The sequence below is a fragment of the Microtus ochrogaster genome, chromosome 7, assembly GCF_000317375.1.
Source record: "Microtus ochrogaster isolate Prairie Vole_2 chromosome 7, MicOch1.0, whole genome shotgun sequence".
NCBI classification, from domain to species: Eukaryota; Metazoa; Chordata; class Mammalia; order Rodentia; family Cricetidae; genus Microtus; species Microtus ochrogaster.
This window is the reverse complement of record NC_022014.1, coordinates 24,578,276-24,590,138: the sequence shown is the minus strand read 5'-3', so window position 1 is coordinate 24,590,138 and position 11,863 is coordinate 24,578,276. Positions and strand designations below refer to the sequence as shown.

Here is an 11,863-nt window from a genome sequence, read left to right as displayed (position 1 = left end):
TCTACAGAGCTAGTTCCAGGACAGGCTCCAAAGCCACAGGGAAACCCTGTCTCGAAAAACCAAAAAAAAAAAAAAAAAAAAAAAAGAGAGAGAGAGAGAGAGAAGGAAAGAGAAATACAGGGCTTTGGAGTTAGAGTGTCTGGCATGACTTGATCACTCCTTCTAAGCAACATTTCTTCAATCTTATTCCATGAAATTAACATACCAAGCACAGAAACCAAACAGAAGATCTAAAATCACCTCCAGGCAGACTCGTGACTGCATCTGTGTTGAGTGTGGGTGTGGTAGCCCTGTTATCTCAGCATACTCAGCCTTGAGTTTGGGGCCAGTCTGGGCAATTTAGACCTGTTAGTCCAGGTTAGCCTTGACTACAGTGACAGGCCCTACATCAAACAAGAGGGGTAGGGGTATAACTCAGTTTGGTACAGGTCTTGTCTAACATCACAAAGCCCTGGCTTCAATCTCCAGTGCAGCATAAAACGAGGCACGGTGGCTCAAGCACGTAATCCTCGCACTGGGAAGTGGGGGCAGGGGAGTCAGAAATTCAAGGGTATCCTCAGCTGCATAGTGAGTTGGAGGCCAGCCTGAGATGTAAGAAACCCAACCTTTAGCCAGGTGGTGGTGGCACAAGCCCTTACTCCCAGCACTCAGGGGGCAGAGGCAGGCGGATCTCTGTGAGTTCAAGGCCAGCCTGGGGTGTGAGAAACTCTACCCTGTCTCAGAGAGAAAAGAGGTGGGAAAAATGACTAGAAAAACTTTGGGAAGTGAAATTAAAGATGGAGGAAGATGGGATTATTAGTTTTTAAATATGAGATATGAGCATTTTTTTTTTGGTTTTGTTTTTTAAGGCAGGTTTTCTCTGTATAGCCCTAACTGTCCTGGAGCTTACTCTGTAGGCCAGGCTGTCCTCAAACTCGGAGATCTGCCTTCCTCTGCCTCCGAACTGCTGGGATTAAAGGCCTCCACCAGCACCTGGCAAACACGTCCTACTTTTATGAGTTTTTCTGCTTTTTTGTTTTGTTTTGTTTTTGTAATTAGGACCTGTTTGTTTTTAATTAGGCGATGTTGGCAGATGCCTTTAATCCTTGTCTCTAGAGGCAAAGGCATGTAGATATCTGAGTCTGAGGCCAGTCTGGTCTCCAGCGTGAATTCTAGGATAACCAGGGTTACACAGAAAAACCCTGTCTCAAAAAAAAAAAAAAATTAGGGGCTGGGAGTATGAGGACCTGAATCAAATCTTCAGAACCCACTTACAAAGTGGGCATGGTTGGGACCGCAATGGGACTGCAGGGGGAGGGCCACTGGGACTTACCGGCTGTCAACTCAACTGCAGATTCAGTGAGTGCCTTACCTCTAGAGAATGAGGCTGACAATGGTAGAACAGAACACCCAGCTTCCTCCTCTTGGCTCCACACAATGTATGTACACATGTAAGCTTGCACACAACACAACTATTGCAACATGAATATAATCATATGCATTACCTGGATGGAGAGATTACAGACTCTATGTTCTTTGCTAAAGATTAAAAAAAAAAAATCAGGTGGCGTGGACTGAAGCAGGTCTCCAGCAATGAGGGCTGGGAAAGATGATTCTGTGGGTCAAATGTTTGCTGCCCAAGCATGAAAGCCTGAGTTTAGATTCCCGTCTTCCCTGTAAAACCTGGTGTGGTGTATGTGTTTGTAACCCCGCTGCTGCAAAGCAGGGACAGATCCCGGAGGCTCAGTGGCCAGCCAGTTAATCCCGCAGAAACAATGAGCTCTAGGCTCAATAAGAAGACCTTGTCTAAAATACAAAGTGGAGGCCTGGAGAGATGGTTCAGAGGTTAAGAATATTGGCTGCACACACCTCTAATCCCAGCATTTGCCAGGCAGAGGCAGGTGGATCTCTGTGAGTTTGAGGCCAGCCTGGTCTACAGACTGTGTTTCAGCCAGGGTTACACAGAGAAACCCTGCCTTTAAAAAACAAAACTGTTTGCCCTTCAAGAGGTACTGAGTTCAATTCCCAGCAACCACTTGGTGGCTCACAACCATCTATAATGAGATCTGATGCCCTCTTCTGACCTGCAGCTGTGCAAGCAGGTAGAGCACTCATATACATAAAATACATAAATAAAAATAAATAAGACTCTAAAAAATACAAGGTGGAGAAGAAATTAAAGAAAACATTCTGGGGCTGGAGAGATGGCTCAGTGGTTAAGAGCATTGACTGTTCTTCCAGAGGACCTGAGTTCAATTCCCAGCAACCACATGGTAGCTCACAAACATCTGTAATGAGATCTGGTGCCCTCTTCTGGCCTGCAGGCATACATGGAGGCAGAATATTGCATACATCATAAATAAATAAAATCTTTTTTAAAAAAAAAAAAGAAGAAGAAGAAAAAAAAAAACATTCTGGGATGGAAACATCTCTCCAGCGGTTAAGAGCACTGAGTGCTCTTCCAGAGGACCTGGGTTCAAGAAAACTGACCTAAAATTGAGAGATTTCAGGCATAAACAGCCAGATCCCATAGGATTCTTTAAGGGATACCTATCAATCAAGAGTTCTAGGGGGGAGGGGCACTGAATAAAAACAAAGTAAAATGGCATACCAGTATGAAAAGGGGAAAAGGTGAGGTGCGAACTCCTGGCTGCTCTGCTCTGAATGAAGGAGAATGTGGACAGGCTTGAAGCAGAAGTCTGAGGCTCAACTGTGATCTGGCAAACATAACGTCGTCTTCGCTGCCACAACTATCATCTCCTATTATCAAGACTGATCAGAGTCAGGAAAGTCAGAGCTGGGATGCATCCAAGTCCTCGCACACCTTGACTGTTCCGGCTATGGGTGTTTTCCATCACAGCTGGGTCCATCTGTCTGGGAGCCCTGATAATGAGGTGGTTGCAAGCTCACCTTCCATGACACTAGGTGGACGAGGGCTGTGATCCTGGCCATGCTGCTTCCCAGCTGCGTTGTTACGTGTCATCTCCCTTCAGACTTCCCTTTCTCCACCTGCAAATGGGAATTGCCTTTGAGGCAGGAGTCCTCAGAAGTTAAGATGAGATTGTGTAGATAAAGGGCCTCGCTAAACATAATGGCTGCTCTAAGGTGAGATATATACTTTTGTGTTTCTTTTACCTTACTTAACTTCAAAAGTAGGGGAAAAAATTAAGCAGTATTTAACAAAAATCTGTGGGATGCATAAAGTGCTCCATAAAGCTTATTGTTACTATTACTGCCATCTCAGTGTCCCCTTTCAGAATGTTTCCAGGGCTTCTCCAGCCTTAGGCACACCACTGTGCACATGGGTCTGCTCACACTACTGTGTGTAACAACCGATGGTCTCTACAGTTGCTCCAGGAAATGGCTTTGAGAAACCCAGCCCTAGAGCCCAGGCCCGAGCTCTTCCACAGTGGCTTCCTGCTCCGCTTTCAGTTCCTTTGAGGCATTGCTCATTGGGTGCTTTTACACATTATTTACCACTTTTCATATAAATATTTTGCAGGCAAATGGATGGCAATTTCCAAAGGGCAGCTGTAGAGGACTTCATATCCAGCAGGGAGCTTGATTGGGTGCAGGAGGCTGTAAGCTGCACTTCTTGTCCCAAAATTGCATCCTCCATGGAATAGGATCAATATCAAATGGGTTTCTATAGCTGTTTACTTTAGCTGCGGAAAAGCCAGAGTCCCAGGACACATTTTTATCCAGGACAAGGAGAAGAACATCTGGAAATTGGTCATAGCAATCCTATTCACCTGTACTACGCACACACACACACATACACACACACGTGCACACACATTTAACTTGAATCTCATAACATTTTTAAGTTTCCGTTTATTTCATTTTATGTGTATGGGTGTTTTGCTGAAATGGGTGTGTCACTTACACACCTGGTTCCCATGCTATCCAGAAGAAGTTACAGGTGGTTGTGAGCTGCCATATAGGTAACAGGAACTGAACCTGGGTCTCCTGGAAGATCAGCCAGTGCTCTTAACCATTGAGCCATTTCTCCAGCACCTTAAATTTTTATTTTTAGCCAGGCAGTGGTAGTGGACATCTTTAATCCCAGCACTCGGGAAGCAGAGGAAGGCAGATCTCTGTGAGTTCGAGGCCAGCCTGGTCTACAGAGTGAGTTCCAGGATAAGTCCCAAAGCTACAGAGAAGCCCTGTCTTGAAAAACCAGTATATATATAATCATATGAATGTTTTTCTACAGGTGTGTCTATGCATCATATGCATGCCTAGTGCCAGGGGAGGCCAGAGGAAGGCACCAGATCCCCTGGGATTGGAGTTATAGATCATCATAAACTGCCAGGTGGGTGCTAGGAATCAAACCAGGGTCCTCTGGAAGAGCAGCCAATGCTCCTAACCACTGAGCCATCTCTCCAGGCATCCCTCAAGATACTTTTATAAGGATCTTGTTGATAGATGTTGTTTTTCCCAAATTATTGGAGAAGTACAGTTCAGGAGTATACGGTGGCTCTTGCCTGTAATTCCAGCAGTCCAGAGCTGAGGCACAATTACCACAAGTTCAGGATCAGTTTGAACTTCTGGGTCAGACCCTATCTCAAAGACAAAATAAAAAAGAAGAAAAGAAGTGAAAGGAAGAGGAGAAGGAGGAGATCAGAGAGGCTTGAAGTTTTCTAGAAATTTCTGGAATTATTAAGCTAGCAGGTAGCAGAGCTAGCATTAGGGATTCAGACTCTTTCACACCATGTCTTTTGGAGACAAAAAACATTGTTAGTCATTCTGACACCTCATACAACCCAGGGCATTAGGTGGTTTATCAGAACTCATATCCCTGCAGGAGACCCTCACAGTTCAGTAATGCTATCCTGTAAAGACAATAAGAAGCCTGGCAGTGGTGGCGCACGCCTTTAACACCAATACTCAGAAGGTAGAGGCAAGTGGATCTCTGAGTTCAAGGCCTGCCTAGTCTACAGAGTGAGTTCCAGAACAGCCAAGTTTGCACAGAGAAATCCTGTCTTGAAAAACAAAAAAACAAAAGGAGGGGGGGAGGAGCAGGAGAAAGGAGGGAAGGAAGGAAAGAAGGGAGGAAGAAAGGAGGGAAGGAGGGAGGGAGGGAAGGAAGGAAAGAAAAGAAAGAAGAGGAAGAAGGAAAAGGAAGAAGACGGGGGAAGAAATCTGGGCATGGTGATGCTCACCTTTATAATTAGGAAGTGGATGCAGGAGGATCTCTGTGAGTTCAAGGCCAACCTGGTCTACTAAGCAAGAGGGTTCCAACCCAACTAGAGCTACATACTGAGACTTCATCAAAAAAAAGGGGGGGGGGTTCCTGAAAATTTGACTCAAAAGGAAAACAAATATTTGGCTTGCAAAGGAGTGTGGAAATCCAAACCAGTCTTTTGGTCTGAGTCCCTGAAACCACCACCTTCAACGTGACAAGGTAGGGATGGAAATGAGTTGCCATTGGGAGCTTGTAGCCACCTGCCACTTCAGATCCCTTGCCATCAACCATCATGCGTACAGGTGTCTAAAAAGCTCTCACCCCTATACAGGTATTAACCCATTTAATTCTCGAGACAATCCAAAGGTGCACTCTATACACCACCATCGGCCTGGGAAAGAGAAAGATGCTGATGGAGTCAGAACTATAAGGCGAACCTATTTACAGCAAAACAGCGGCTGAATACCAGCTCCTGACATATTTTAGGGACTTTAGTGTTTATAAAGGATCTTCTGTTGGTTCTAGGTACAATCATCTACGAGGTGAGATGACTCACCCAAGGTCACAAAACTAGTGAGAGGTCTAGCTCAGCCTTGCTGCCGCCTATACCAGGAGCATATTTCCAGATTCTCTCATCAGCAGCTCCCGGGTATCCCAGCCCTTCCTCGGAGGCGGAGGGCGCTGCCCCTCCTAGAGGGGCGGAGCGGATCCCGGCCTGCGGGCATGGGCGCTGTCCGCGGTGCTGATCGGTCGCCGCGTCCCCGCTCGCCTAGTCGCCTGCGGTACCCCAGTTCCCTTCTCAGCTCACAGCCAGGGCCAGTTCTGAGGATTCGGCTGCCCGCAGGGTACGGAGGGCGGGCTCCCGGGGCTCCTGTAGTCCCGGGGCTCCCCCCCCCCCGCCCCAGCCGCCAGCCTCCCCTCCCCCGCCCCGCCCACGGCCCCTCCCCGCGCGCCCCAGGTCCCTCCCTTCCCCCTTATCTCTCCCGCCCCCCGCCCCCTCCAGCTCCTTCGCCAGTTCCGGTCACGTTGCTGGGTGTTTACGCCCGGAGCCTGCCCAGGGCCCCCCGCCTCTACGCCCGGAGCCCCCCGGAGCCCCCCGGAGCCCCGGCCCCGCGCCCGACTGCCTCGCAGCAGCTGATGGCGCCGCAACCTGGCCGCGCGCTGCGGATCCCTGAGCGCAGCTAGCGCGGGGGAAGAGCTCTTCCCGAGACCCAGCGAGGCCCGGGCCCGGCCCCACCGGCTCCCTCGGGTCCGCAGGTGAGGAGGCCGGGCGGTGGTCGTCGAGGGTGGGCGCTGGCCGGGTGACCGGGGTGATGAAGGGAGCGCCAGAGCACAGGTTCGGCCGGGAGGGCTGCGCGGGGCCGGGCACCGCAGCGCGCGGGAGCGGGCAGGACTCGGGCTGCTGGCAGAAGTTGTCCTCCGCCGCGAGACCTGGGCCCTTTCCGGCGCTGGCGGGGAGTCCAAAGTAGTCCTCACCAACCACTTACCACCTCCCACCACTCGTGCCGTTGTGCCTGTCTTCGTGTCCTGGCTGGTCTCTCTCTTCCTTATGCTCCGTGGTATGCATACCCCTCATCCCCCCCACCCGCGCGCCACAGCCGACTCTGGGAGTCAAATTCATTCGAGGCACAAACTGCAGAACATCAAGTAAAGGTCGGGGTCCAGTTTTTTCCCGGGCACCCCACTCCCACGTACCTGAATCCTCAGCAATGCTGAGGTTGGGGTTGTGGGCACTTAAGTGGAACGGGGGGGGGGGAGCCAGAGTTGAGGGGTGTTTGGGAGGAGGGACTCTGGAGTGAGGAATATCACAGGTCCCTGGAGAATGTGGCTCCACCACCAGCCTCCACCTTGCAGACAGAGCCCCAGACATTTGTCAAAGGCCAAATCTTGGCTCCAGACTCGTCCTCAGGAGAGCCAAGGACTTAGTGGGGGTGGCAGAGTAATTATTTTTTAATACGTGTACTTACTTGCCCTGGTGATTCCCAGTAAGACTCAATTCATTCTCTCTGCTCTACAACTGGCTGTGTGGTTGCTTTCTTACAAGGGATTCCCAGAGCCCAAACAGCCGGGAAGAAGACTACAGAACACAAGGAGAGATCAGATTTCGGGAGACAGAAACTGGGTGGAATGTAGAAAGCAAGGGGATGGTCATGGTTACAGGGAGAGTTTATCTGGAGAGCAAGAAGAAGTATCCAAGCGAAGGAGCTTAGCCTGCAGATGTAAAGTGTGGTTGCCTTGTGAGAGGCTCTATGTTCCGGAGTGAGCGCCTACGCACTCCAGCTGTTATGTCAGACAAAGACCTTCACCTCTCTCAAGTCCAGTTTCTTCATCTCTGGAGTGGGTGCACGAACAGGACCGCGAGTGTAAGCTTAAGATAAGTTAATGTGTGAAATGCTGGCAACAGTGCTGAGATTTGTAAGGTAGTGTCGTTGCCTGTGTCATCAGGGATCTGCTTTCCTCTTGCCCTGGGCCTCTGAGTCAGAGGGTGAAGAGGAATAATGACTAAGAAAAATAAAGAGCATAAACATATGGGTTCATTTATTTACTCATTCATTACTCCACCTCTCCCAGCTCATATTTCTGCTTCGGCTATCCGAACAACGACAAAATAAAGCTTAGCCTTCCCTTAGAATTAAGGAGCCATGCATTCTTAAAGAACATTAAGAGTGGTACAGAGATATCTGTTGACCCCGCAGATGTTTTCAGCCCCAAAGAGAAAAGAAGCGCTAAGAACAAAATTGAAACTGGGACAAGACAATCCGTCAAGACACGTGGCAGGGCACACTGAAAATTCCATGTTATCCAAACAGGAGGCTCCAAGCTGCTAGCCTGGCCTGAAGGAAGGGTGGGGAAGGAAAGAACTGGGGAACATAGAGTAGGTTGAAAGGTGGGGGACAGGAGAAATTTAAACACCTTAGGAAAGCTGCGAATTCACCCGAGTATGGTGGCATATGCCTGCAATCCCAGCATTAAGGATGCTGAGGCAGGAAAATTGCCATCAGTTGGAGGTCAGCCTGGGCTACATAGTGTGTGCCAGTCCATCCTGGACTACAGAGTGAGAACATCTCAACAACAGCAGTAATAGTAAAAGTAAAGTTATTAATAAAAAAATTTCAAACATTTTAAAAATTTTATTTATTATGTACACAGTGTTTTGCCTGCATGTACACCTGCACTGCAGGCCAGAAGAGGGAACTAGATTTCATTACAGATGGTTGTGAGCCACCATGTGGTTGCTGGGAATTGAACTCAGGACCTCTGGAAAAGCAGCCAGTGCTCTTAACCTCTGAGCCATCTCTCCGGCCCCAGTTTCAAACTTTTGGTTAGCAGACACCTTTCCTTGTGCAAAAGTTTACCCTGGAAAAGGCCAGTAAAGGGCTCTAGAGAAATGGCTTAGCATATAAACGCAGATAACTGTCTCAGTTTAGTTCCAGATCCCAAAATGGAAGGAGAGAGCAACCCCCAAAAGTTGTCCTTTGACCTCTACATGTTCACCGTGGCGTAAGGGCCCCTGTACCTACACATACACACACCAGACATGGGTGCACATGTGGACAATAACATGTTTTTCTCAATAAAATTTTATTAAAAACAAAGCTACCAACCCACTAGGTGTGGTGGCACATACATGCTTTTAATGTCAGTACTTGGGAGGCAGAGACAAGTGAATCTCTGTGAGTTGGGGGCCAGCCTGGTCTACACAGAAAGATGCTGTCTCAAGAAAAGAAAACAACCAAGAGCAAAGCCAGCAGCCCTACCCTCTGGTATCTGCACATCCCCCCCATGCTGCATTCTAGAGTTCTGTAGAGCAAAACGTGGAAGCCATTGGCTGAGATGTCTCGGGTTCGGAGTACCATGATTCTGTGCTTCCTAGGATACGCTCAACCCAAATAACTGTTAAGAACTGAGGAGAAGCGAGTACTGTTCCCTATGCCTGTGTCAGTTGTGGGCGGATGGGATGGGAAGTGGAGACCAGCAGGGACTAAGTTACTCACCAGGGTCAGGAGGCCAGGCCTCAGGGACAGAAGTGGTAGGGACAGGAAGATGGCTGAGCAGATGAGGGCCCTATGTCCTGAGCTCCACTCCTGGGATTCACACAACAGACTGCTGCATGAAGTGACTCCCTCGCGTGTTCCTCAGCTCTCCACACGCGTGAGCTTGCCACATGCACAAGTAAATAAATAAAATTTAAAACAAAAATCTAAAGTCAGAATTGTGCCAGGACAGAAAATTCCTGTGCCAGCTGCTTGGCTGTTGTTGAGGCTGAGAGAATCTGAGGCCTTTTCTACCAGCCTTTTCAAAAGGGAGAAATTTGGACCTTTCAGACCCAGGAGACGTGTGTCAGCAGTGTTTGGGATTGAACCTCGTGCCACGGGTCCTTTTTTAGTTCTCGGTGATTGTGTTTGTTTGTTTGTCGAGACAGGGTTTCTCTGTGTAGCTTTGGAGCTTGTCCTGAAACTCACTCTGTAGACCAGGCTGGCCTTGAACTCACAGAGATCCGCTTGCCTCTGCCTCCCAAGTGCTGGGATTAAAGGCCTAAACCACCACTGCCCTGCTTGGGTGATTTTTTTTTTTTTTAAAAACTATGTTTTTGCTTTACTTAATTTGTCCGCAGGGTACATGTGTGTGCGTGCAATGACATGCTTGTGGACATCAGTGAACAACTTGTGGGAGTGAATTCTCTCCTCCCGCCATGCTGACCCCAGATCTTGTGCTCATTTCATCAAACCAGAGTCATAAACCCCTTTGCCCACTGAGCCATCTCTCCAGCCTCTTGGTGACTTGTTGTTAATGAACTTTTTTTCCCATCAAGATACAAAATTAACATGGGAAAGAACTAGAAATACCAAGTGTAGAGGCGCAGAATCCAGGCAGAGGCAGATGTGAGACTCTGCAGGCAAGAAGGCAGGGCTGGCAGCGTCAGCCCTTCAGCTGCTGTTGCCTGCATCCAGGACGCAGCTTCTGGTGCCCAGTGGTTCTAGGACTGCATGTGTGTCATGACAACCTGCCGTTTGCCTGCCTCAGCCCTTCTGATGTGCGTGTGATTCCTCAGCGACACAGAGTTCTGGCTGCTCCTAGCTCCCCTGTCCCACTTCCCCTCCTCCCCTCCCCAAACAATCCGCACAGTAATGTCTAAGAATGAAAACTTGCCAAAAAGCATTTGTGACCCAAATTTCTGCCCTAAGAAGAAAGAGCAGCCTGCCTAGCTGGAAGCGAACGGTCGAGCCCATCCGGGAAAGAACAGAAACAGCTGGTTGGCTCCATTTCTCCTGTGGCCAGCAAGGCTCCGGGGCTGTGTGGGAAGGACTTTCACCCTTCACAGTCCTTTGTATGGCAGGGAGTGGGAACAGACGACTCTCTCTTCCTCCTAGGGTAGGCCCACACGCCTTCATCCTTCAGATATGCACACAGCACCCACACAGATGTGAGAACTCGAGAAACACACCTGGGGCCTCAGATGTTCCACAATAGAGCATTGTGTGAGGCGCAGAATGGCACTGACAAGTGTGTGCTTGGGCGCTCCTTGGGGTCCACACAAGCCCTTTCGTCCTCGTACACACAGTTTCACAGGCCTTCAACTCATCTGGTTCCCCTGCATTAGGCCCCAGAGTGTTAGGTAGTGCATCTGACAGCTATTGCTTCTGTAAGGACCCCTGGGATGTCAGACCTAATCGTGTCTGTTTTGGCTTAGCAGATCCACCCTGCCGCCAGACTCCGCACTCCCCCAGATCCACTCACTTGTGCGTTCTGCAGATATTTACTGAGGGACTCTTTATTTGCTGCAGACTGTGCTAGGCACTGGGGAACTGGAGGAAAACAAAAGGAGTCCTTGCTCTTCTGTTGCTAACAATCTGGCAAGGGAAACAGACAGTAAACAAATGCTCAGTAAACCCATGGGCCAGGAAGTCCATGAAAGAACAGTGCAGAGGAAGGGAGCAAAGAGTGACTGGCTAAAGTCTTTTTATTTGGGGCGATCATGGAAAGGCCCCGAGGAAGCAGCATTTGAATGGATGATTCAAGGGAGGGATGGGCCTTGAGGAGTCTGGTAAAAGTTACCAGTGGCAGAGCAGACAGTTCACACATACAACCCCAGGCACTAGCATGCTTAGAGCAGCAAAGAGGCCACAGTGGGAGCACAGGAGATGAGAGCAAAGAAAACCAGAGACAGGTCGTGCAGCGTTTGGCTAGAACCTGGGGTTTTGCCCAGTGTGGTGGTACACACCTATAATCCCAGCACTGCATGGGTAGAAACAGGAGGATCACAAATTTGAGGCTGTCCTGGGCTACAAAGCAAGACCCTGGCTCAAAAACAAGAAAAAGAGAACAGGCCAAGGAGAGGGCTCGGCAAGTGCAGGCACTGAGAACCTGAGATCAATCCCTGGGACCCTCATGGTGGAAGGACAGGCTCAGCCTCCTGCAAGTTGTCCTCTGACCTCCACATGCATGATGTGGCATGTATGATAAATAAACTAAAGCAATTTTAAAAACATATCTGGGTGGTGGTAGCACACACCTTTAATCCCAGCACTCCAGAGGCAGGCAGATCTCTGAGTTCGAGGCCAACCTGGTCTACAGTTCGACTTCCAGGACAACCAGAGTTACACAGAGAAGTCCTGTCTTAGAAAAAACAAAACAGCCGGGCCATGGTGGCGCACGCCTTTAATCCCAGCACTCGGGAGGCAGAGGCAGGCGGAT

At 49.2% G+C, this 11,863-nt stretch overlaps 1 protein-coding gene across 1 annotated transcript in view; it reads left to right on the top strand.

Annotated features, from left to right (window-relative positions):
• The first annotated feature begins 6,019 nt into the window (after window positions 1-6,019).
• Window positions 6,020-11,863, top strand: part of Ccdc92b (coiled-coil domain containing 92B) — a 34,640-nt gene continuing 28,796 nt past the window's right edge. The window contains exon 1 of the mRNA XM_013347457.2: window positions 6,020-6,424. The gene's annotated coding sequence lies outside the window, so the exon portion shown is untranslated. The remainder of the gene's footprint in view (window positions 6,425-11,863) is intronic.